This window comes from Nothoprocta perdicaria, unplaced genomic scaffold, assembly GCF_003342845.1.
Source record: "Nothoprocta perdicaria isolate Ctin4 unplaced genomic scaffold, notPer1 scaffold_103, whole genome shotgun sequence".
In the NCBI taxonomy this organism is placed as follows: Eukaryota; Metazoa; Chordata; class Aves; order Tinamiformes; family Tinamidae; genus Nothoprocta; species Nothoprocta perdicaria.
Genome location: NW_020454128.1, coordinates 1,365,055 through 1,391,528, shown reverse-complemented (window position 1 = coordinate 1,391,528; position 26,474 = coordinate 1,365,055). Strand labels below are relative to the sequence as shown.

General features: G+C 48.5%; 2 long non-coding RNA genes across 2 annotated transcripts; both read right to left on the bottom strand.

The window, feature by feature from the left end:
• Nucleotides 1-257: 257 nt before the first annotated feature.
• On the bottom strand, nt 258-12,987 carry LOC112951110. Its single transcript, XR_003250137.1, has 4 exons — nt 12,883-12,987; nt 12,278-12,470; nt 3,313-3,484; nt 258-303 (listed from the first exon to the last, which is right to left on the bottom strand). It is a non-coding gene; the product is annotated as an uncharacterized LOC112951110 (long non-coding RNA).
• A 5,775-nt stretch (nt 12,988-18,762) lies between these two features.
• LOC112951035 lies at nt 18,763-21,447 on the bottom strand. The gene is made up of 2 exons (XR_003250126.1): nt 21,352-21,447; nt 18,763-18,801 (listed from the first exon to the last, which is right to left on the bottom strand). It is a non-coding gene; the product is annotated as an uncharacterized LOC112951035 (long non-coding RNA).
• Between the last annotated feature and the right edge of the window lie 5,027 nt (nt 21,448-26,474).

Sequence of the window (26,474 nt, the reverse complement as noted above, 5' to 3'; positions counted from 1 at the left end):
TAGTGAAGACAGATGGATAAAAGGAGATTATTATCCCTTCTCACAAGTGGGAGACTGGAGCACACAGAGCATAAATCACTGCCTGCAGCCACACGGGAGCCGCACGCTCGGCAAGCCGCTCTATGCACGGAACATCCTTACGTTCCCAACAGATGGTGCTCAGGCCGGGACACGCGGGATGATGTTCCCTTTCTAGGCAGTGGGAATGGCTGTTGGCTCAGTGGTTGGAGCATCCTCTCCATCCTCATCCATGTCCTGCTCCGCTGCTCCCCGGCACACGCGGGCTCTGACTCCTGAAGACGCCTGGAAAGAAAGTAGACATTTACTCTGTGTTTCCTTTACCAGCTGGGCTTATTAAAAGCTGCACAGCAAATTAAAAATAGGTGGGAACAAAGATGGGGGAATGACATAAAGGGCTGCAGAAAATTCTCTGTGTGCTTTTAAAAGCTGGAATTGCCATATGGACTGGCAGAGAGACATGTTTTACATTTCCACTGGTACATGACTGACATCATTTAGCATTAACTTCTATTTGAATAAAATGGTAGTAGACATTTAGGTAATATTACAGGGCAATAAATGTTTTAAAGAGCCTTGGGGGGATGCTCTTGAAACACAGTCCAGACCAGAACTCTAAAAATATGTCTTAATCCATATTAACCTCTTTTAGGACTGTTGGCTCTCAAACAAATAATGGAGGATAGATTTTTTTCCCCCTTTTTAGTCTAAGAATTAAGAGTCCCTGGCTATATTTTTTTTTCTCTTTTTCCTCTTCAGCTGTGCTGGGAAGAACATGAGGGAATGTAGTTAAAATTCAAAAAGGTTCCCCTTTATCATTACCATGAATCAACACAATAAATGAGCCCCTTCAGAGCACGGTAATAAGAATTTGATAAATCATCAGCCAAAAATTAACTAGATGTCAAAACAATCTTTGGGAAGTGTGATGGATTAGGGGCGATAGTGGCAATTAATCTCCCAGCATGAGTTCACAGGAGAGACTGTGCGCCGGGAGATGGATAGGGGGGAGCCCAAGGCCTCGCAAGGTCAGGACACTGCAGAAAGAAACGGGAGAGGGAGGGAGAGGCGGAGGGAAGAGGAAAAATTCCACCGAGTCGGCAGTACCCAAGGTGGAGGTCGGTCCCTTGCCTTTGGAGACCCCTCTGCATCCAGCTGCTTGCGGGGATGATGTCGGCGCTTTCCTGCACCCGCTAATGACCGGCATGAGCGGGGTGCTGGGGCTCAACTAGGGGCTGAAGACACCGCCACGGGTAGCGATGCGGGCGGCCTGGGCAGCGAGCCCTCCAGCAGCAGCCCGGCAGCCCCTCCGTCCCACCCTTCCCGCGGGAATGTCCTTATCCTCAGGCACACCGGCCTCGCGTGTCTGCAGGGCTGCAGAGCACGGCGCAGGCTGGGCTCGCCGGCGGGGCCTCCCTGCCTCCCTCCACGCCACAGGCAGCACTTGGCGGTCGCCTGCACGGCAGCGCTTCCCTGCTCCCAGGGTGGATTTCTGCCAGCGGGACCCCGGCAAGAGACAGCTGGGCTGGATACGGAAACTATGGATATGAGGGATGTGGCAGAGCTGCTGGTCCGGCCCAATTTCTGCTCTTCCCTCTCCGCACAGTCTGCCACCCGGAAACCTTTGTGCAAGGCAAACTAATGGAAATAAAAACGGTGACAAACGAAAATCCAAACTCCAGCAGTGCTCCTGCTGACTCTCATATCCAACTAGGTCCTGGGGGACGGGGACATTTCTTCCAGCGAACGCAGGGCCTGCCACATCCACAGGGATCTGGCAATGCTCCAGGCAGCCAAGGCTGCGCCGAGGGGTAAGCGCGAGGCCTTGAGCTGCTTTTTAGGAGTGGGCAGTGGTCGCAAAGAAAACAACTACAAGGCCGAGCTCCGGCGCAGGCACCGCGCCGTGGTTCTCGCCCCTGTCGCTCTGTGCCTGCAGTCCCTGCCTGAACCCCCGGGCGCTGTCACCGTCAAGCGCTGCTGCTCCGACACCCACTCTGCTCTTCCCCTCGAGCGACAAGGAGCAAATGTTTGTGCGGCACCGAGAGCACCCGCGCGCCCAGCACAGGGAGCCTCCGATTCACCGCACGTGTTCCCGGCTGGCTGCTCGCTTGCCCTGAGCTCCGTGTGCCCATTCCAGCTGGGATAAGGGCACTCAAGGCTCCTGCCTCGTGTCCTCTGGCATCACTCTGGCTCACGCATCGGTCAAGAGGAAGGATGGACAGTTGGGAGAGAAGATGGACAATAAGAGGGCAGGACGGACAGACGAGGGACAAGACAGACAGTCGGGGGTAGGATGGACAGTTGAGGGGCAGGATGGGCAGACAAGGGGCACGACGGATAGCTGAGGGGCAGGATGGAGAGTTGAGGGGCACGGTGGACAGACAAGGGGCAGGACGGATAGTTGAGGGGCAGGACGGATAGGGCGCTGCTGCCCCGTCGCTGTCACTCGTGGCGGGTTTGCCCTGCACGGAGCTCCGACGTTGCTCACGTCGGGGCCAGGGCTCTGCGCACGCCAAGCAGCCCGGTCCTTTTCCTGGAGGGATTCGAGCCCTCAGCAGGCCACGGCCACCGGCAAGGGGGATATCTGCATGCCTAAGGAAAACCCCAGCTCTCCAGCCTGCTGCAGCGTTCCCGATTCTCCTTGGGCTGCTCGCAGTTTCGCAGGAGAGAAAAATGCCTGGCAAGCGCAGGGGGGCTGCGGGCTGCTTGGCGCGCAGCCGCGTCAGGAAGATTTCTGGGTGCAAAAATAAAAAAAAAAAAGAGAAAAACCCGCCCAGCTGGAACGTTCTCCCAGAATGCCTGTCTCTTCTCAAGACAGACAAGGCTTGGATGGAACAGATGTTTCCACCCAAAAGCAGATGTGGAGATGTTACTTTCCCAGGGAGGAAATGTGGTAGGGCTTATTATTAACCAACAGGCCCCATATGACAGCTTCCCTTGACCAGCAGTTGGAAAATCTGGGAGAAAAATAACCCTCTAATCCAAGTGGTGGCAGGAAACAGCCAGTCCTGATGGAATCAGGTGATTTACTATTATTTATTACAACCTGGAAATGACCAGGAACATCTGGGAGAGCAAAATGTGGAAGAGGCGGAAAGCTCGAGCAAAGGGGCCAAATTCTAGATTCCACAATGGCCTCTGTGCCCTGGTGAACACCAGGAAAGGCAGCTGCAAAGTCACTTTTACCACTCAGCTGCTGCCACGAAGGTCTTTCAGGCCAAGTGCTTGAGGCCCAGAGTGGCCAACGGAGACGGCAGACAAGATGACAAGGAGCAAACCTGCAGCAGGACTCACCGTGGCAGCCCTGGAAACACCGGAATTGCTCTCCAAGGAGGCTGCTGGTTGGAGACAGCCTTTGCTAGTGGGAAGGAGGCATGATGATGCTGCAGGGGTCCTGAATCCTTCTCCCTTGGGATCTAAATGGCAGTGTGTGCACACGCCTGCAGCAATGTGCTGGAATCAACTGCTGGAAAAGAGGAAAAAGAAGAAGGTTCAGACCAAATCACAAACCAAACGCAGGGAATGAAAACAGAAACACACCCGCAGAACAACAGCACAGGGTGTTGCTGACAGCAAGAAAAGCAAAAGAGATTCTGAAGTGTAAAATGTTTGAAAAATGACCAAAGCAAGAAATGGGAATGGGCAGTAGGGTGCTTTATAACCAGCCCCGGAACGCTAAATCGCGGTGGTCACCAGTTTGGAACCGGACCAAATGAGCCAACCCTTAACAGAAGGTTGATCAAAAGCAAATGAAGCGGTGACAGGGCACAGGCAGACGTGTGCTGCTGGCCTCAGCGCTGCCTGCGGGAGCTGTGAGCAGGGCTGACAGCATCAACAGGTCTCGCTTGGTGCATTGGCCTTCCCGTAGTTTCTTCGATCCGGAATGGCATCCGGACATGCAAGATTTGGCAGCTGGGTGCGCATCCTGCTGAACTGGGAGGCTGGCTCAGCCCTGCTCAGCACTTTGGGTTCCTGGAGTCCTCTGCAGAACTTCTGCGTCTCCAGCTTTTAAAACAAACACTCAACCAACCACTACCTTGCTGGTGAAAAATAAGATATTCTCTGCTGCTCTGCTGACAGCCCCACTAAAGGCATGTGGACCTTTCCCCCCAGGTACGGGGAGAAGAGGCCCTCAAGGCGCACGCGCTTTGCTGTGGTTAACCCACACCCGGAGAGCTCCTCCAACATCTGCTTACGTTTTCAGAGCAGCCTTAACATTGTCAGGCCATGGCAAATCTGCTTAATTTTAATGGACATATGTATAAGACACAAGCCAAAATACACTTAGAATGGGCCATGTCAGAAAATAAACAACTGTTAACTAATGAAACACATAGGAAGCTGGTTCTTGCTCTCCCACGTACAGCTGAGGGGTCCCCTGCGCGAAGGGCACCGAGGCAGCAGGATGAGGAGGACAGGCAAAAAGCTTGGGCAAAAACAACGTGCCAAAAGTCCCCGGCCTCAGCATGGAGCCTCTTCCTGGAGGCCTGGCTGGGCCCCGTGGCAGCGGCCTGCATGAACCAGCAGCTCTCGGCTGCGCAGTGTCGTGGGGCGCTGCAGAAACCCTCCATGCACAGAACGGTGTGATACCGAGTGCAAAGAACTGCGTGATACTGAGTGCACAGAACGGTGTGATACCGAGGTGCAGAGCACGCGCGCGGCGGGGCCACAGCAGCCCCCGTTCAACGGGGCACAGCCTCCCCGGCCATAGGTGCACCCTGCTCTCCACCTCTGTGGATAGATTTGTAAAACGTGAACCGGAATTTCCACCCTTGCCCTTTTCTTTAACTTGCTCTGAAAAGTATACGCTGTGAGCCAAAGGCCGGGGGGCAGGAGACGTGCCCCCTCCCAGAGAGCAAGATCTCCAAGGGGCTTTTCCAACGAGCTGCAGATTTCTCTGGCATCTATTTTCCACGCTGGAGTCAGTATAATGAAGTCCAGAACTTTTCAGGTTTTCCCTTTAATATATCCATCATGTCTAGATCCATTATTGACGTGTTGACTTTCTTGTTTCTGATTTAAGCTGCCAGACTCAGTAAAACTGCCTTGACAGCTTTAACATTTGTGGCAGAACACTGACATGATGTTACTTACAGCTAATTAAAGTTGAGAGCATAATAAACAATCCCGGGATCCCAGCAACCCAACTTCCTGGGGAGGTGACTTGGCTGCATCTTGACCTGTGCTTGGAGCCCGACCTCGCGCTCTCCTTATGCCGGGGCTCTGGATACCGGGATGTGTCTACCAGGACTGCGGGTACCCAGCCTGGCAGGGGGAACGCTGGGTGATGGGATGAGTAATGGGCAAGAAAATAGGGAGAGGAAACTATGATCCGATGGAAGAGGGATTTCTAGGGTTGTTTCGCTGAGGAAGAATGGGGCAATGGGTTACAGCTGGTTAGTGATGGGATGAAAGTGCGCAAAGAAGAAAACAAAGGGAATTAGATTTTCCCTTCCTTAGGTCCGTAAGGAATTTCTACCTGTGTCCATTCAGTTTTCCTTTATTCCCTCGCTCCATCTCAAACCCAGCTTGTTTTCCACAGACTTGCCCTCCACAGTGGGAAACAACGAACGACTCCTGAATAAGAGGAATTTCCCTCTTCCAGGGCTCCTTTCCAGTCTTCCGCCACACTTCCCTGTCTCAAAACCCGCCCGTTTGCCCAGCCTGTCCTGGATCCGCGTTCCCAAGGCCGTGCCGGAGCCTCCAGCTGTTCCCTTTCCAGAAGGGTTAATGCAGCAGGGAGGGCTAGGAACAACTCTTGGCCGAGCGGCATTTCCTCCCTTTTGTCTTGGCCCGGCCTGTTTTCGCCTGCCGATTGTTGGGGCTCTTTATTGCTCGCCTTGAGACCCTTGTTGGCTTCCAGCTGGGCCGCGCACGCCGCGCAGCGCTGCAGTGGGAAAGGGGCCGCGCGCTGACCCCCAGTCATTAATCAAGCTGCCTGAGCCGGGCTCTTTTCACAGCCAGAGCCTGAGGAGGGGCTCCGGGCAGCCGCGCCAAGGGGAGGGAGCCCCTTTCCTGCCACCGAGGTTCCAGCGCAAGCTCGGAAACCAAGCCATGAGTCAAGCCTTGATCCCGCAGCACTTCAGAGGCACCGAGTGCAGCCTGCAGCCAGCTGCTTCATCTGGGCTGCTACTCATGTGGGTATGCCCAAAAAGCGCAATTTTTTTCATGGTAACCCTTAGAAATATCAAGAAAATTAGGTCATCAATTACATAAGTTTACTCTGAAACCTTAGCTCCGATTCCAGAGCACAGTCTAACCTAGGAAGAGTCCCCGCAGGCCATCACGCTCCCACAGGCGACGCATTTGCACCTTGAGACGAGCTCTGCAGAAAGCCCAGGGTCAAATACCTGCCACGCTCCTGAGCCTAACACAAGTCTTAACTGAGGAAACCAAAGCACAAGCCCAGCTTGGAGGGACCAAGGGAACGAAGCCTTGTGTCCAGGAAAAGCAGGCGCTTGCCTCCTGACATCCCTATTTCAGAGGAACGAACTAGATGGTAAGTACAACTGGTAACAATTTTCTAAAATTGAAGGAATTTCTCGTTCTTTTCTTCAGTTAATAGTTCTTTTGTCCCAATTCTAGACATTTTGCTAATCAGTTTCTATCATATGGGAGCTATCAGCAAAGACAGTCAAGCCTGAGGATACGTAAAACCCTTCTGCTGCCTGAAGGATCCAAGGAGACCTTTGCCACTTGCCAAGTTCCCTTCAAGAGAAGGGTAAAGGACCAAAGTCGGAGCCAGAATCCGCAGGGCCATTTCTTCCTTAGCCTTCAAATGCTTTCCAAAGCTTTCCTGTGCCATGATTCCCAGAGGAGAAACCCCCCAACAGGTTGATAAGAGGCACCAGAGGAGCCTCGTCCCTGCAAGGCAGCCCTTGGCCAACCCTTCTTTTTTCTCTTCCTTCTGAAACAAATGGAAGGTGGAAGCCAGGAGGCAGCTGGATGCAGTCGATGGAAAGCGACAGCTCCAAAGCCCACCACTACCCACGGACACACCTGAACTTCCTCTGCTGCAGCCGTAAATCACCGCGCCTGAAGGAAATAGTATCATTAGTTCTCACATGTGCATCTGAGCAAGAAGTGCCTGATAAAAAAAGACCCATTTGCCACTGTAACTATATCAAATCTTCTACAAAAAGTCACTTTGAGGTCACTGTTTTTGTCCAGTATTTCAATACATTAAATGCAATTACTTCATTGTTGATTTACCTGTCATTAGAGGCATGTGTTTGAACATGATTTATTGAGTGAGTTTTGTGCCAGTTGACTTGCAATAGATTGCACAATATTCAAAAAGGCTCATTTGCTTGGCATTACATTAGAAGCAGGGTGATTGCAACACAAAGCAATGTAAATGAGTTCTGAGAGGCTCCATCATTCATGTTGTCATGTACTGAATCCTATTATTATTTATTACCATAATTGTACTGTGTTTCCTGGGGCGATAAATTAGGACTGATGGGTCCCGCTGACAGCCAAGGACTGGACTCGCTCTATATAATTTAATAGGGATACTGTTGGATCTCTGCTTTGAGGAGACTTAGGAAGGAATTTAGTAACTAAGCAAAATCTTTTCTTAAAAAAATAAAAAATAAAATAAAAAAAGCAATGAGCTTTCCCCCCCCCCCTCCCTTGGCAGCAATTTAAGTCTTGATAAAAGCTGCAGAGGAAATGGGAGCACTCTGTCTTTCATAATAGGATTGTTAAAAAAAATCACTGCCCTGTGTCACAATCTGTTTTATGCTCCCTGCTGACAGGCGGCCTCCTGACGGCTGGGAACACAGGGACAGGGGATGACATAGCGGGAGAGCGGTGACAGCTCCTGACCTCCAGCAAACAGCCCAGGGCCGCGAGCAGGAGTTGTTCCTATCTGATGCCGGCGGGGAATGGGCGACATTACCCCAACTTCAAGCTTGTCATCACAAATACCTTGAGCAAAAGTCTCCCGAGGAGGCTGAGAAGCAGCCTGGCAGATTTCACTTCTTGCCGAGGGCCTCTTGACACGTTGCATGGTCTCTGGAAGCTCTGAGCCCCCAAGTTTCCTTTGCATCGCACACCTGGAGCTGCTCTTGGCGACAGCTCTGCAGGCAACCCCACTATCTGGACAGGGGAGAGCTCCAGTATTTCAGATCCCAGGGATGTTTTAAGCAAAGGGAAGGACCGAAGCTCCATATTTCGCACCACTGCCCGCAGGAACACGGCACCTAAACCCTCAGGTGCTCCTGGGTGCAAAACCGAGGATGGGCCATAAACCTGAGCTCCTGGTGCTCCTACAGCCAGTGAAACGTGTGAGTTGGATAAACACGGCGCCGGCACCAAAGGCAGGACAGGCTTAGTCTGGCTTTGCTGGTGTGTTAATGCAGACTCTGCTGGGATCCGCACAACGGTTTTATTCCTGGCCCAGCTGGAACACACCTTCCCCTGCTATTTAAATGAAAAACAAACACACTTTCCACATAAATCGCTGATGAATGAAAACGATGACCTTTCCCTCTTCTATTTGAACTTTGAATCAGAAAATAACAGCAGAACAAAGATAATATTTCCCTCCCACATGCCTCAAGACTGAATTTCAAAGTGGGCAGGGCCCACAGTCATGGCAAGAGGCTCCTAAGACCTTAACTCCCAGGCATTTAAGCAGGGGACAGGCTTTAACAAGCCACAGCTGCCAACAGGCACGCGAGGACTCTTATTTACCCGTCTGCCTTCAGCTGACATTAGTGAGAACAACCTCAGGGAGACCAATACCTAGTTCTGCTTTATTTTTAAAGCCATGAAACATGAGGGCAGAGAATTTTAGGCCTTGAGCTCAAGCTTCTGGGAAGCAGCTCATTCCCACACTCATTCCCAAGTTGTTATAGAGCTTCTTCATCTTATAGGCTCGTGGCTGAGACTCATTATATAAATTAGAAGGTTGATAAGGCCAAGAAAGCAAAAGTGCTCTATTAGTATTGCTATTGCTTTTAACGAATGCAGCCTTGCTTCAAAACTAAGGGAAAATGAATCACAGAAACTGTGGCCAAACTCTGTCCTCAGAGCTAATGGCCAAAGTCCCGTCCCTGGCAGCCGCAGGGATGCTGAGATGACAAGTGTGGCTTGCCCATTAGAAGGAAAGAGCAGCTTGCACGGCCCCAATCAAAGAGGATCTCTGCAAGAGCACTGCTGCAAAGCCCTGCAAAGGATCCTGTAAACTGGATGTCTCAGGTTCTAGGATGCAGATTAAGATTCAGCAACAGAACTGTTGCTCTTTCTGAGCTTTTAAATGCCACCAATACTCATCTTTCTACTGCGCTTTTTGCAAGAGGACTCAGAGCTGAAGAACCTCAGGACTGTTGGATTAGAACAAGTTAATGGTCCCTACAGTCCTGTACATTGTATTTGTGAGCGACCAAAAGTCCATAAATCCTCCTAGTGGACAATTTTATGGAATAATCAACACATCAAGGATATTTCTTTGTAACCTTCCCCAAGTTAGCGACTGGCTTATGCCCCGAGGTACGAGAGCTTATTGACTGGATTCATCTCTTGCGAAAGTCGATAGATATCTGTCAATTCAGGTCAATTCAAATGAGATTTTATTGACAGAAGAAGCTACACAAAATGTTGCCAAAGTGTAAGAAAATGACAGCACGTACTTGCCTCCCTTAAGTCATCTGTCAGAGGGGTAGCACAACCTGCACTGTTTTTACAGGGAGACTTCCTCCCAGCTTGGCTGAATGGAAATTGCCCTTGATGGGAGTTCCCGGGCTAAGCACAGGCCAGTTCCAGCAGGCTCTCCAGAGAGCCCGTCCACAGCAGCACGAGGGCACTGAAGGCCAGGCTGGTAAATGTGCAGCCCTGTTATAACTAGGGCAATATGGACAACGTTCTGCCCAGAGCAGCGAGCGTGTGGTAGGTGTGAGCTCTGCTCTGGGCTTCCTATTGCAGCTGACACTCCCGCTCACGCTCCCTCCGCGTCACACGGAGGCAAAAAACTCGTCACCCAGACACCCAAGGGGTGTTTCACGCACCCTCCTGCAGCGGGGATGTCTCTTTGGCCAAGCACATTGTGCTCAGAGAACCTGCTGGGAGACAAGAGGGGTCATGAAAAACAGGGGGACTGTGCGCTGGGCGGCACGGCCGAGGGGCCCGTCACCGCGTAACCTGATGCAGGAGCTAGAAAACGTCTCAAAGGCACCAGCAGAAAGCACAGAGTCCAGTTTTGAAGGGAAACCCGTGGTCTGTAGGTCCTTGATGTATTTTGCAACAGACCCTGGCGTTGGTCTCGGTTGGGTTTCCAGCCCCAGCACCATAACCTGCACAGGGAACTAAACTAGAAGGTGGCTGGAGGCTGCGGGGCCGGCTTTCGCCCTGCGCCACTTGGTCCTGTCCTAATAAACACGACGGGAACAGCTCAGAGCAACCGAGAGTGCCTCTGCCTTCAGCTGCACGAGCCACTGGGCTGAATTAGACTGCAAGGCCTCTCAGGGACCTGGCCTGGCTTCCCACAGGGTCCGCACGGGCCATCGGGCACCGAGGGACGTCTCGCGCGGCTTGAGGAGCCTCCGACCCGCAGCCCGTCCCAGAGGCCGCCGCCGGCCGTCTCCGTCACTCACGGCCATCACCACGAGCGCACCAGCTACTCTTCCCTACGTGTTCCTTCCTGAAGCGCTCAGAGCCAAAACGTTTTTCAAGGCTCAGGGAATACGAGCACCGCCTTTATAACCGTTCCCACGGTGGAGGCTCTGGGGCACAGCCGCCTCGCGCAGGGAAGGACGAGGACGTTGCTCCCGGCCGCTCCGTGCGACACATTTTCGGAAATCTCCTGTATTGTCAACGCAGCCTTTCCTCCCTAGTCACGCTCTTATTTAGGCTCTTTATACTTTCATTAACTATGGGAAAATGCAGGCCGTTACATCTGTTAGCAGACATAATTTTAGACAAATACAACTTCTTATCAAATAAGCCTGCAATAAATGTTTCATGAACAGAACCCTTCAATAGAACTCCCAACACTAATTTAATGAGAAGTATCAAATGAATTTTTTTTTTTTATTCTGATATCTCCCCTGAGACAAATGATACTTTGCAGGCCTATTTTTAACAAATGAATTATTGACTTAAACTGGCACAATTAATCACAATATAATGGGATCAGGGGATGTTAGAGGCTCATTCAGCACGGCAGATGATGAGTACTGACTCTTCCAAGAAATGAGGCTCTTTAATCACTCCCAGATTAACAGCTACATGCTTTCAAATTTCAATCACAGGGAACTGGCAGTGTGTGAGGAAGAGGGCCCATGCCGGGAGAGAGGAGGAGAGCGGGAATGTTTCTCACCCACAAGAGCCTCGCGATCCCGGGAATCGCACCCTTCCTGGGAAAGCGGAGGAGCCAACTTGTGCTTTTTCCAAAAAGTTCCATTTCCAGCAAGTAATTTATTTTCAGAAGATCGGAGTATGTGTTAGGCCATTCCCCACCTGCCCTTGTGGGAAAATCTGCAGGACGTGACAGAAAATCCTCATAACTAATCTTCTCCTTAGTAAGATAAAGAGGATGGATATAGGAATATTTTATAGGGTTCTTCAGGGCCCCATCCTGCCTCCACAAGGACCAAACCCTGCAAGCAGGAGGGCTGCAGACCCCTCTAGCACCTGTCCTATAGAAGGGGCAGTTTGGAAACTATTCCATGAGGAAGTGAGGATCTGAACTGGCAAAGCCCTTAGGAAACTACATTCAGCAGAGGTTATATCAGACGTGGTCATGCTGAGGACTATTTTATCCTACAGATCAGTTCCGTGCAGAGAACAGACTTCCTAGAACACCCCTCAGCTGCTCCTAGTGCTGGAAATACCAGGTGAAGCCCCCTAAGCTTTGCCAGAAGGGGCTCATGCATCCTGTGCACGGGTGCCCTGCAGGTAAGGGTGGTAAAAACTGTGTTTTAGTGAAAAAGTGCATCTCAAGCTGATGTATCAGGCTGGTTAGGCTGAGCTCTCATGACTGCGCACATAGAGCGTGCAGCAAGAGCACTCCCAGCTCCGGGGATTTAATGTAATTGTCTTGCAGTGATTGGAAGGGGAAATTCCTTTAGCTCTCCAGACAATATTTGACCCACCTAAAGTGTAATTCTGAAGTGTTTGTGACAAACAAAACCCAAATATAATAAGTATAAAGATTAAGTCTTAAAGCCAGAAATGACAAAGGAAATGAAACAAAATTAACATCAAGGCAGTAGAAACTGGAGGGAAGGTCTAATACTAGCTCTGTTTTACTTACAGTGCTGGCCTTGAATTTAGGGTTCTGCCTCTTCTCAGCAGCGGTTAGTGACATCTCAGACACCTCAAGCAGCGAAGCTTTTTCCTTCGGCCTGAGGTGCTTGCAAGACCCTGGAATCTTGCAGGGGAAAATTCTCGATTTGGCAGGAGACTTGGCAGGTAAATAACGGGTAAATAGATCTCCAGCAGGTGAGCTTCAAAATGAAAACGCACAATTGTAATTTGCAGCTATAAACACAGTTAAAAAATAGCTCCTCTCTAAAATCAACAGGGAAATTAAAGAAATTCCAGGATGGATCATATACGACATACAACGAACCCAATATCCTGCCTTTCACAGTGGCCTGCATCAGATGCTTCAGCAAAAAAGAAAAAAAAAAGAAAAAAAAATCCAGAAACTCAATAGGAGAAGAGTCAAGAAACTAAGAAGCCTCCACAAGCATAGGGTTGCACTAATGCAAAACCTTAAAGTCAAAACCGAACGTAAACTCTGAAACACTCTTTCAATGTGTGTGATTACAACTCAGCGTTACACCTCTAGAAATTAATAATATTTAGATAAACTACCCCGATTTGGTGCTTTTTAGGGGAAAAAAGAGAACTTACAGCATCTCTCACTGGCTAAAGGACAAAGAAGAGGACCAGTTGGCCAACTCCGGAGTTGATGTTGAGGGCTGAATTTCATCGACGCTGCACAGTCGAGTGCTTGAGGTCACTGACACAGGAAGCAAAACTGAATACTTTCAAGCTTGGAACTAGAGGGTAGGTAAAAATCAACAGTAATAGCTGTGTTAATGGCTACCATAGAGAAAATCTGATATTTTTAGGCTGAAATTCTGCACCAAGACTGATCAACAAGAACTACTGAGGATTTTTTTCTCCTCTGTATGAGTTTTTATCACTGAAATCATTTTCCAAGAGTTTTATGGCACTCATTGGTTTCTTCCTAAGAAATTCTCCCAGTAATTTTGGTCTACATGATATACAACATATACAATTAGATTTTCAAACAAGCCAGGACAAAGCCCATCAGTACTCATACTAACAACATAATCCATTTAAAATTTATCTTTGTCAACAGTGGAAAATAGAATAAAGGGAAATAAAATAAAATAAAATAAAATAAAATAAAATAAAATAAAATAAAATAAAATAAAATAAAATAAAATAAAATAAAATAAAATAAAATACCAGCCATTTTCTCTCCTTAAACATAGCATTTTCTGTGAAAGGGTATAACAGTGTCCACTGGGATTTACACGAGAAGCATCCAAATTATTTTCCCAATACGTAACCAACTCCAAATATTTTGACAGGGAGAGGTGCCTGTTTCCTGTCCACCTCCTCCTGATCCTCGCTGCGGAGCTCCTTGTGCTGTCATCCACACGGAGGCAGGAAAAGCATGGGATGGGGCGGTGAGCAAAGCGGTCTCAGTTCAGAGAACCCTGCATTCCCCCCGTGCAATAAAGCACCCGCTTGGGCCATTTTTCTCTCCCTTTCTGCTGTCGCTGTTGACGCTGACCAGGAGGGTGCCTGGAGAAAGGGTTTGCTGTATGCATGGCCTGGCCCTAACAGCTGCACATCTTCACACAAGTTGCACTCTCCAAAAATCCACACAAAAATGGGGAACTGGAGGAGGAGTGGGAAGGGAAAGGCTGCAGATGCCCTGGATTGTGCCAAACTTTTTCCTCCACGTGTCACGGCCTGCAAGGCAGAAGGCAGAAATGGGAAGCAGCAAAGGGAGCCCATTCGTGCTCAGACACAGCCCTGAGCCTGCTCAGAAGCGGAGCCTCCCTCGGAAATGGGGGCCAGTTCCTGGGTCTCCAGTGGAGGTCTGGTAGCCAAAAACCATTCTTCACCTTCTTTGAATTTATAGGCCTGTCAGAAAGTTAGAATTGATTGGGAAGAGGTCTTGTTTTACCTACGATGAGAGGAAATCAAGTGATGTTAGCAGCAACGCTGGGCACATTATCATCTGCTGGTTCCATTTAACAACTTCTCACAAAATATGCAGTTTACATTATGGTATCCTGCACATGTAGGCTTTGGCTGAAAATATCCTCCAGAGCTCTGGATTTATGGTCATGCAAATACTCAGGGAAGCAAGAAACAGGCACGCCAAGGAATGAGAAAGGAAAGTGGCCCCTGTTTGTGCTCTGGGCAGGTTAACTCTACCCTGACCACGCTGCAAAGCAGAAAGGCTGTTGGTGTTTCACCTCCCAACCCTTTGGGGATGGCAGCTTCTCCCAAACCTTGTCCTGCATCTCGGGACGTCAGCAGCGAGGGCAGGCAGGGTGCTGGCTCCGGGCTCCAGAGCTCTATGGAGACAGGGGAAGGATCCTGGGGTTATTTGCCCTGTTAATCTGCTTGGGGACAAGCAATTCTGGTGCTGGAGTTGTCACCTCAACATTAGCTCGGGTGTCTTTGCACAGCACTAGCCACCGGTTTGGATTGTTGTCATTGGGGAATTGCAAGCTTAATAAAAGAAAAGCAAACAAAAGGATGTTGTTCAAAGACCTCCATTTCACATTAGGGCACAAACAATACATGTACAAGCAACTCGGCAATCTGTCACCTGTCAGCTGTCACCAGAACCTTTGTGGGAAATTAATTTTCAAGTGCAATTTCAGGAGCCCAGTGATCTAAGGCTGTGGAGCAACGGATGTGGATCAAATTGGAAGTGGACCCGTACACTTCCTCATGAGGAGTTTTCATAGAAAACTCCCAGCCCACCAAGAGATAAAAGTGTATCTCAGCAACATTTGCCCCTATAAGCCACACACAGAGAATATTTTCCCTCTAATACGTCCTTTGCTGTGCTGAAGAGTAAGGGCAATAAACACAATTATCTCTGGTCCTGAATTTCAACTGGGCAACATCTTGAGTCGGACCCTTCCTTTTGGCTGCACTCCTGCTCCCAATGGTGCTGATCACGACTACGGGACAGTTCTATTTTGGTTACATTACTTCTAATTTACATCAGCCAGAGCTGCACTTAATACGTGACGTATTTAGCGCTGGCACTTTAAAGTCAGGCTTAATACACATTTTTGGAGTTGTGGTCATTAACTACGTGACAGCTTCCAAGCCCTGGATTTACTGCACAGTTTTCTACAGATTCATTTGGCTTACAGAGGAGGTTACCACAATCTAATCAGTGTTCCCTCGCATATGACATATTCCCTATATATGATATACTCCATTTCTCCATTCGGATATCATCAGGGGACAGCAGTGCAACTCCAAGTATGACACGGGGTTTATTTTTGAAGAGGGATTCTCAGCTTCAGAGGCCCACAAGTTTTCAGCAGGCGTAAATCAGCGTTCCAAGAAATGAAAGTCAGTTTATGCTTCCTGGGAGTATTTATTATTGGGACAGCTCAAGAGTGAAATCTCAAGTTTGCAGAAAAAATATGGGCGAAGCTGCTCCAGCACTGATAAAAGTGACCCACATTTCGACTCTTCCTTCTCATTTTTTAGCAAGCCGAATCACTCACTGCATGGTATCACTATACGGTCACCTCCTTATCAAAAACATTAATATGACAGCCACTTAGATGTTTTGTTTAGCAAAATGCCTTCTATGGGGGTGAAATATTTCTAGAGCTGGCCAAGTTGTGTTTTCACCAGGCAATATATTAAAAAGCATCGTAATTTGGGTGCATGAAGCAATTTTGAGGGCAGCAACCAGTTATTTGGGAGCAACTTTAAGAAATTCTCTGCAATTTTCTTTCTTTCTTACTTACCCGGAGAAGCTCCCATCGAGAAGGGATGAGGGGAAGAATCCGGCCTGTGGGACTCGAATTCATCTGCAAGCAGGTGTTAAGTGACTCCCTCCAAAAGGACAAGACTCATTCCTCTGCTGGCTTTGGGATGAATTAGCATGAATTCATAATCCATAAATCCTGGTGGCAGCAGAACAGCATCCCTCCTGTTGTTATTTATTTTGAGATTTTCACTGGGGCAATAGCTTTACATTTGACATTTATATAGGTCACAGTGAGCTAATAGCCATCTGCCATCTGGGGACTTTTATAATGAACATTGCAGAAGACTATGAAACAATCTCTGGCATTTCCGATTTGAACATAAGCTGAAATAGGGTTGATCTTTACAATATGCTCTGCTGTCTCTCTTCAGGTTTGCATTAGTCATTTGCCTGGCCTTGCTACACACACACGCTTGCACATATGGAAGTGGTGGGCTTCAGTATTTAGTACTATCAGTTAATCACCGCTGACACAAAAAAAACACAGTACCTCTCACGGCAGTAAAGGGCTCCTATTCGCTTGGAAATTCTCAATGCTTTTCCCCAAAATTAACAAATCTTGGGAAGCACAGGGGACTCGGCTATGCTAGTGGCTTAACAAGTCTCTCCTACAGACCGTGTAGCATCCCCCATAGAGGCACCTAGATGTCACCTCATCGCCCTGCCTACCCAAAATCCGTTCCCAGCTGTGGGATGCAACCCAAGAACTCGCAGGGTGGGTGGCTTCCATAAAACTGTGTCCTAGAAGCACCGTTGCAGATAGCAGGGAATAGGTTGCACCCCGTCCCCAGCTGTTGTGAGCGTCTACGTGCATCCGCAACAGCTCCTCAAGAGGAGCAGGAGTCTCCGCCGCCTTCCTGCTGCCCACGCCCATGCGATTGCCCCTATTTTCCGGCGCTGGGTGCTCGGGGCTGTCAGCAGCACCTTTGGAGATGGAGAACCGACACTGGAGCAGATCATGGGACCTTGGGAGAGGCGTGAGCCACCTCAAAGAGCTGTGAGGTGCCCAGGTGTCCCCAACTCCCGGTCAGCTCCTCAACAGCAATGCAAACCTTCCCCCCAGTACCTACATGCTGTTTATTTTATGACACAAATGTGTGAAAGGACTGAATGTGCTCAAATGGTTGAAAATATCCCATCTCCATTAGTCACTCTCCAAAAAGCCTCCTAGGGGGCCAGGCCTCCTTAATGCTGCATGTTCCTCGTGAGTTCCCCAAGTCTCAGCAGGCCTCAGGGTAATAAATTACATTTGTCTCTGCCTTAGCAGCAGCCTGGCCGAATCCTCCTTTCCATGACTCAACTCATGATGAAATGCCTATTTCCTGGTGCTGAGATCTGTGAAAATTGGTCTTTTCAGCCTACCTCCTGAGGGACGTGCCCCAGCAGAGCGGCCAGGGGCATCTTTGATCAGATGTGCTCTGCTCCCTTTTCCTCCCTTGCCCCCTGATACCGACGCCTGGTCCTGGGGTGTCACTTATTTGTATTATGTCTTTTAAAGACAACACATAGAGCATGTTTGAAATCCAATATCCTCTCATGGGGCTCCGTGGATGGGAAGTCAGGGGGATGACTGAACGCTGACCAGGTTTTGACCTGGTCCTGCAAGGACTCAGGTTACACAAAATGCTGCGCTGGCTCCACCAAGCATAAATCTTTCGGGCTGCAACTTTCTGCAAAGTTCAGCAGGTGACAGCTCAAATAATTTAACGTTCAGCTGCTGCCTGCTAATGCTGACGTGCAGGAGGCACCGAGGGCGGCCTGTGCCCTGTGCTGCCCTGGCTCTTTGCTCCTCGCTGCCCGGGCTCTGTCCCTGGGTTGGGGGTGGCCTGGTGCAGGAGGGGCAGCTCCAGCCGCGGGTGGGATTGGGACGTGCGGAGGGAGCAGAGCTCAGGCCGACACTTACCGTGTCTGTGCCAAACCTGCTCCAGAGCATTGCAGGTGTGCGGGGAGCAGAGCAGGCAGAAGGTACTGGGAGCTCAGCCCAGGCAGGATGGCACACTCAGCTCTCTTGGAATTACAAGAAGTGAAGGACAGAGGGGGGAAGTTGCACTTAAGGAGGAGTAAAAACCATGCAAATGGTAGAAAGGAGCAATGAAAGTGAAGCTTGGCTCAAGCCACGTTGGGTAGATGCGTTTTTGCTCTGTCGCTCGCTGCTTTGCTGACTCCCAGCTTGTTCCCTATTCAACCCAGGGCATCAAAGAAGCTCCCTCTCCTCCTCTCCTGCTCAGGCCCAGTAGCATCTGAGGACCTGCCCTGTCCCCAGCTCTGTGCTCTGTGTTCCCTCTGAGCAGTCTCTCCTGCAATCTGATGTCAATCACCACTGTTTTAATGTGCTACTTTCCTACAGCCACACTTGTGCTTCCCTAACAATGTGCTGCTTTGATCAGTGTAATACAAGCAAAACTAACAAAAACAAGGCCCGTTTTTTCCCCTCCCCTCTCCTGAAGTAAGCCTCACCAGGCCTCAGGCTTGTAAAACCAAAGCAATTGCAATGTTTAATTTTATTTCCCTTATTTTGGGGCTGGTAGGTGCTGGTTCTGATTAGGAACAGTCTGAGCAGGAATAAAGCAATTTTAAATAAAAACATGTTGAGCTTTAGGGGAAAAAGCAACAGCCTTATCAATTTGGAAGAAATATCTTTGCAATGCAAACTCACCCGTGCTGTGGACAATGCCGTATTCACGCAGGCAGCTTGGGAAGCAATCTCTCTTGTTAGCCACATCACTCCAACAGTCTGGAGAGCAAGAGGGCATCATCTGTAGAGAGACCAAACACATTTACTGGTGAGGGCAAGGGCTGCAAGCATTTGGGGAGGATCCACTTTCAGGTGCACATTCAGAGATGAATTTACCTACTCTGAGCCTCACAAAACCTACGGGTGGTTTTGCTTGAACTTGTTTGGTAAATATGGAATCACCATCTTGATTCCAGTAAAGGCGGGCCGAGAACTCCCTTTACACCCCAGGAAAGTCAAAGCGGCCGCACCAGGACAGCTCTCTTCTTGAGTAACTCGATGCAGACCAGTGCAGTTGCACATAGATCAAAATGTTAACTTGGTTCCCCAGGATGTGAGTTAGTTTTCTCGTATCAGCACTTTGTGGCTGAAAAGCTTGCGTTTCTTTCCGCTGTGAGGAAGGTCCCTGTCCTCTAGAGCCACTGTGGATTCCTCTTGCTGGCATGCCAAGACAGCCACAGGTGCTCAGTCTTCAGCAGGGACCCAGCCCCTTTCCAGTGCTCCCATGCTGACAACAAAGCATCTCAACACACCCCCCTTGAAATTCCCCTACCAGGACTGGCGAGTGCGGCAGCACCGGTGGATCCCCTCTGCGTGGAGAGCTCCGCGACGCCCACGTTGTCCCTCTCCCAGCCGCTGCTGCAGGGCTGTGACAGCTGCAGCCCCCAGCCAGTGAATAACCTAATCGAGCCATTAAAAGAAACAGAAGCCCTCTGCCCTGTTTGATTTCTCTCTATAATGATGTAAAGTGCACTTTAATGGAGTCAAAGTGGTCCTGGGCCATTCTTGTTAGGGCCATTTGATGCAGTGCTATTGAGTCCCACTGCTGGCGTTCATTACCGCTCCGCTGCCGCGCTGCAGCTCCGACTTCCCGGCACAGTCGCGCTGCTGCTACAGCCCCTTGCCTGCATTTTGTCTACATAAATTAGACCTTGTGCAGCATATTGGCCTGTCAGGGGACTAGGAAGAAACTGTATATTGTTTCTGGCATTCCCGGGCCCTTCTGCCCCTGACATCTGCTGTGTTTGTGACAGGGAATACATTCCTGACTCATTATCCGGGCAAGTGGAATCCCTCCCTGACAGCACCATTAATCAGAATCAAGCAGTCCGGCAAATAAAAAAAAAAAATAAAAAAAAAAAAAGAGAGAGAGAAAGAAGGAAAGCAAAGAAAAGAGACAGTTTCTAACTTTCACTTTTGTGTCATCCCCGCGCCTGGACAAGTAGCAATCTATCTTTCTGAGTGACAGCTCTGATGGATGGCATTATTTATGCTTTTGTGTATTAAAAGACAGTTCTGGCACTGGCTTGTCACTCTAGCAGAGGCTGGAAAAAGCCAAAATTTAATTTGAAGGAAAAGAGGGCAAAGATCAGAGGATGCAGGGGAGGGAGCATTGCCGGAGAGGGACAGAGGCTGCTGTGGGGGACAGCCTGGGAGGAAGAGGTGTTGCATAAATACGGAATTGCCATTACAGGTGCAGAGGGTTCTGCTTTTCAATGCGAATCCAAACTAATTCCCTCATGCTTGGGGAGCTCCTTCCGCAGCACAGAGGATTTGCTCCTTGGAGAGATGCGCCATTTAGAGGGAGACAGGAATATGGTAAGTTGTTGTGCATAATGTGTGTTTACATACCCAAACATTGCTATATATGCACATAAATGTGTATTCACACAAATGAGAGGTTTTTTCTCTTGCATGCAGATCTTCAAATATGCAAAACATCTGAACATCCACACACATGAAGACACTGACATGGATGCATCCCAAGATAAGTAAAGCATACATTTTTTTTCCTTTTAAACATGTCTCTCAATTACACTATTTATAAGCAGATTTGAATACAAAGTATGGACAGAATTCTTTAAATGTGAAATAAATTTACTCAAATTTGGTAGAGGGAGGGAACTGCATTTCGCTTTTTCTGCAAAGTGAAGTCTAACTGTCAGCATATATATATTTTTTATTATACTTACACTCCCACACAAGGTAGCTGATTGTGTAAGCTCCGGTAGGACCATTTTGAGGTCCACCCTCAACTCGTGGCGTTTCCTGTCTGCAGAGAGAGCTGCTGTTTGCCTGGGAAGTGCCACGCAGGGAACTGGCTCATACTGACCCATTTATAAAGTCAGAACTGCAGGCAGTGTAAATCCATATCTTTCTCTTACTCTGCTGATTTATGTGCTGGCAGTTGAACCCATAGATATTTTTATAGTATATACCACACTGTATATAAATACTAGAACAGGCTCAAAGTATGTTTCTATAGGGATGTTATATATAGTGGTACAAGAGGAAATAAGCAGGCCGTGTTGGCTTCAATAGCGAGCAGGTACATCTGGTTGAAGGTTATGGATTAGGTGCACTTGTGCCCACAGTGAATTTGGCTCTGCCTGTATTTACGTTCCTGCAGCCCCGATGACAGCGAGAGCCTCCCAGGAGCTGCTTTCCATGTGCAGAGTGAAGAATGAGGACTTAGCTGGTACTGAACACCATGGATGAATTATTAAAGGCCATTATGGGAAAAAGGCATCTCAAATTTGGGTGCCAAACTCCCTGGGTCTCAACAACTTACTTTGTTCTAACCCCCTTCTGAAGAGGGGATCTACCACGGTGCTAGGGCCCTTCATACACTTGTCCAGCTGGGGAGAGAACTGAAGAGAGCCACTGTTTCACTCTATGACATTTTCCAACACTGAGTGACACCCGCCTTTGACCTGAGGAAACACAAAACAACGAGAAACATTGTTCTTATTATTCTTAGCTTTCGCTTGCAGATGACCCATCTCTTGGCCGTTCTGACAAACATCTGCCTTGGAACCCAAGAGCCAACATGCAGCATTTGCTTTTAATTAATACAAATGGGTTTCCTGCCTAAGACTCAGCAGGTTTCCCTTCCCCTCCTCAAGACTACTGGCATGGGCAGCAGCAGCCCTGCCACACCTAGCAAATCCTGACCACAGCCAGCCCTAGGACGCTGCAGCCAGGGCAGAATCCCAAGCACTTTGCAGACTGCCAAAGTTCTAGGCTAAATCCAGGAACAGTGTTGGCTCGCAGGCCCAGCTGGATTCTCATTATCATCCTCTTGGACTGTTTTTTTCCTGAGAAGAACATATCTGCTCTTCCTACCCACTGGGATTTTTTAGCTCCGCTCTTATAACACTCAGATGCGATTCTGCATTTCCAACATATTGCTGGAGCACTATGGACAGAGAGGCAGGAAAACGCTGCTGCTCACGAGCATTTGGAAACCAGGCAGCCCAGGATCGTGCTGCGGGTGGCTCATCAAGACGGAGGTCATGAGAAGGCCCTGCTCCCGCACTGACTTCATCCCAAAAGTTCCCCGAAGGGATGATGTAAACGACCCCAGCGAACACGCTGCCCTTCCAGAGTGCAAAGCTGTGAAACAAACCTCTTCTTTCAAGACCCAGAGCTTAAATTTCACAGCAAGATGTGCACATAATTCCGTTTCCTCCGAAAACCCCAGACTGTGCTTGGAGGAGGAGCTGGTCATTTCTCCATTGCCAGTCTCGAGTTTGGGACTGGCTTTTTCCTTGCTGCTATTGCTACCTTGCACTTGGCCAGCATGGAGCAGAGGAAAACGCGGAGGGGCTTCTCTCTGCAAGGCTTCCAGAGGTGTAAGTGAGGATGGACAGTAAGTAACTGTTCCAGCAGGAAACGCAGTAATCATTCCCAGCACGGAGGCGCCGAGCAGGACAAGGACAGCCTGTGGTATTTATCAGCACTATTCTATCATCTTCTCCGAGTTGTATTGTGCAATAAATACCTCAGCAGCGGTAAATGGTGAGAATTATCACAGCTCTGCTCAAGACAATTTATACCCACTGAAGATCTGCCCCTTGATCTCCAAAACCTAAGCAACATAAGCGCTTGCTTTTAAGCCTGGAGTTGGAATGTTTAATTCTATTCTGTCGTCTGTCAGAACAGCAGGCAGAGGGAATGAATGTATTGGTGTCATATGGAAGCCATGGTTTGATGACGGACAAAATTAAATCCCTGCATTTGGACATAAACCATGGTAACAGAAAACATGCAGCGAGTCAGGCTTGGTTTTCAGTACTGAAAACACAAGGCCCCACTTGGCAGGTTGCAGAGATGTCAGATTCAGACATGGTTTTCTTTGTTTTATTGAAGGATAAATAATTATGTGCTGAGATAGTCCAGACTCATGTTAGCACAGCGGTGTGTGAACCACAGCAGAGGAGGCTGTGAGAATAGGAAGGACTGGAAGCCCATTAAGCAGTGCCTGGGAATCCTGGAGAAGTTCTGGTGTTTGCTTCTGGAAAGCAATCCCAAAGATTCCTCAAAATATCCCTGGCTTTCTTGGCATTCCCGGGGCAGCAGATTCAGGGTGTAGGAGGTGCCCGCTGTGTCCACTGGGCTCCTGCTTCCACGTGGAGTTGGCTCTTTGAGGAACCTCTCGTTCTCCAGGCTCTTCAGGGCCTCTTCCAAGGCTTTTACTTGTAGCGAGGCCAGCGAGCCCAGTGAAGCCTCCCTGATGGCTGGGAGGACGAACCTCCTACTGCCACCTTCCCAAGCCGCCACTGGCATCTTTTGGGCTCTGCTGGCAGCGGCACCGAGCCCACGAGAAGCCAGACGCACAAAAACACGTGGAGCAGAGACCTTGCTAGTCCCTGCTCCAGCAAATCAGGGAAAACTCCCTCATTTTACAGTTGATGTTTTAACATCTTTCTTTGTGGAAGGCCCAATGCAGACAACCCTCCTCACACAGAATGGCCCTACCGTCCCCTTGCCAATTGTCCCTCTCTCCTTTTCCTAGTGCTCCCACCGCCATTCCCAGAAGTCATCTATGATATCTTGCATGGTGCCACCTGCATTTCTATTGCCTGCCAGCACTAAGGCAATACCTTAGCAGTATTAGTATTAGGAGTATTACTATGTTATAAAGGAAGTCTGCAGAGACCTGACAAGACGGTTTTTACTCCTAGATGTCTCTTTCCTCATCAACCTCCTCAACTTCCAAAAAACTGTGGTTTAAAATAAACAGAAGGTGAAAGTTGCAATTCACAGATGAAGCTCTGTGCCTTTTTTTTTTTCCTCTCCTTTTTTTCTGGGAAAAAGCTGCTCAAATGCCTGCCCTTTAGACAAGTCCTAATTGCACCATACCCAGATTGCTGTGGCTGCTGCTTTACATTTTGCACAGTCCTGTTGTAGTCACAAGTGTAAAATGGAACTTGTAAATCACAGTTTGGAGAAGGCAAAGGACATAAATGTCAGCACAGCAGAATGAGTTTACATAGAGACGAAATCAAGCTGAGTAGCATGGATACAGCACGGGGCTGCATTTCACATTTCACTGATGCTCTTGGTCCAGAGGTTTGCTCATTACCGAGGCCATGATTCTGTTATTCAAACTCATGGTAAGTGGTTCCTTAGGCAAAGATCCAGCAAAGCACTTAGGCAAATTCATAAATTTATGTTCCATTGACTTCTGTGCAACTATTTATATGCTCAAAGTCACGCATGTCTACAATGCATTTCCAGATCAGGCCATGTACTTCACAAATAGTCCTTCTGCAGCACCGTAAACCCCAAACATTCAAAATTCAAGAACCGAGGCTCCCCTTTCCCCCCAGTTACCGTAACTGCAACAAAAAATGCAGCTTCAGAAGATGCTCTTCTTAAAAAAAATTTTTGATTTTTCAATGTTAATGTTTTCAGTTTTACTTTCATAATTATGGCTAGGCACTGAGTCAACAAAGAAAATGAAATAAAGCAGAAGGAGAACCCTGGTTCTCATCTAGGCTGGGGTCTTGAGAAGATGCCATTTTTACAAAAATACTCAATTACTGCAACAAATTCACAATACCAGGAAGACTTTTTTCCACCTTAGAAAAGACTGAAATCTTCCCTGTAGGATCCAAGTTGCGGAATAAGCACGGCCCAACCCTGCTAGGCTGAGCCAGGTGCAAGGTGAACAGCCTATTAGGGGGGAAAAAAGACTAAGTTCTTGTGTCCACGTAGCCTCCTGGGCTCCCCAGCCACTCAGATTTTGTAGCACTGCTGCTTCTTGCATTATTCTATTTTTTTTTATGTATCCTCTGAAAGGATCATTTAAGTGTCATCTTTAGAAGAAGTATTTCAATGTCTTCAGCAGCAACAAGCAGGGAAGGCCGGAGTCCCCTCATTTGGCTTTTGCAGTGTGCACCTTTTCCCTCCACCCCTTTGGCGAGGAAGGCAGAATTGACTCCTACATCTGATCAGGGCAGACGAATCGAGTAGATGGGGGCAGCTCTGGCGAAGCACAATCAGGTCCCTTTCCACAGGGCTAACTTCATTTCTTCCAGACTTCAGGGCACCCAAGTCTAGCAAGCTCCTGCATTCCCCCCTGGGTGAGGGACTGGTCTCCTACCCTCTCCCTTCCCCCGTTCAGCACAGCACATTCCTCAACCACTCAAGTAATTTAAAGCCCTAAGTGACACTCTGCAGAAACTGATTTAAAGTCAGCTCAAGCTGCTGATAATATAAGTGGTAATTTCATCAAACTAAAAGCAATGGTGATTTATTTTTAATTATACTCACTATTTCAACGCAGGAAACTCAGCTGTAACTAGGGCTTGCACGTTTTACTGACTTTGCCCCAAGTTAAATGCTGAAATGTTGGATTTCAAAGGACCAGGCAGAGATATTAAACACACCTTGACTTATGAAAGCGAACATAGCCATAGGCTACTGCAAATGTTCCCCAAATTTGCATGGAGGCACAAATATACACGGGGGTTGTGTATTATACAGCCCATAGAGACACAGTATTATAAGGACCATGCAGGCCAGACAAGAACAAAAGTGATTTGATCTAATCCCATTAATCTGTTTCTCTTCCCTTAAGACTTTCAAAGCTCAGGGCAGATTCTTAGCTGGCAAGTGAAGTAGAAAAGCACTTAAATAAGACCTTAAATTTAAGCTCCTGCTTAAATTCTATTTATCGCAGAGTTCATTTCAAAATAAATTCATGTTAAAACAGTATTTCTAAGACATAAAAAAGCCCCTCACTTGAGCCAGAGCCTCTCCAATATAAACAGAGCTAATCTGTGTAGATGAGGCCTTTCCCCCTGCTCCTCTGAGTTGCTTTCCCCCAGGCAGGGCAGCAGAAGTGGCCTCTGAGCACACGCATCCTGCTGCCACTTTGCACACTCAACTACCTGCTGCAAAAGCACAGCGAAGCAGCTGCTCACCCAGCCAGCAAGGCCCAAACACAAGCCCCAAACTCCATCCATGATTTCAGAAATAACTGGTATCTGGTATCTATGCACACACGCCAGAAGCCAGGAAGTCCCAGTGAGGGTGCTGTATGGGTGAATACTTCCAGTTTTGTTTAATTCTCCAAAAATCAGGCAGGCTACATCTGTGCAGCACTGACACCTTACAAACATCCTAATTATATACTCTACTAGTATCTAGGTTCAATAAGCTCGTAAGCCTGACAGCCGCCTTTTAAATATTTACTCCTCTCAAAAGATACCTGATAGGCAGCTGTCGTTCCCCAGAAGCACAAGCAGGTTTCCAAACACTGTGATTATTTTTCCCAACTTTGCTGCCTCTGCAGTCCAGAGGAAGCCACTTCACTGCTGCGTGTGATCCAGTTAGATCCTAATTCTGCAGGAATTAGACAGTTCTTCACCATGTACTTGGGCACTCCGTACTTAATCATGGCTT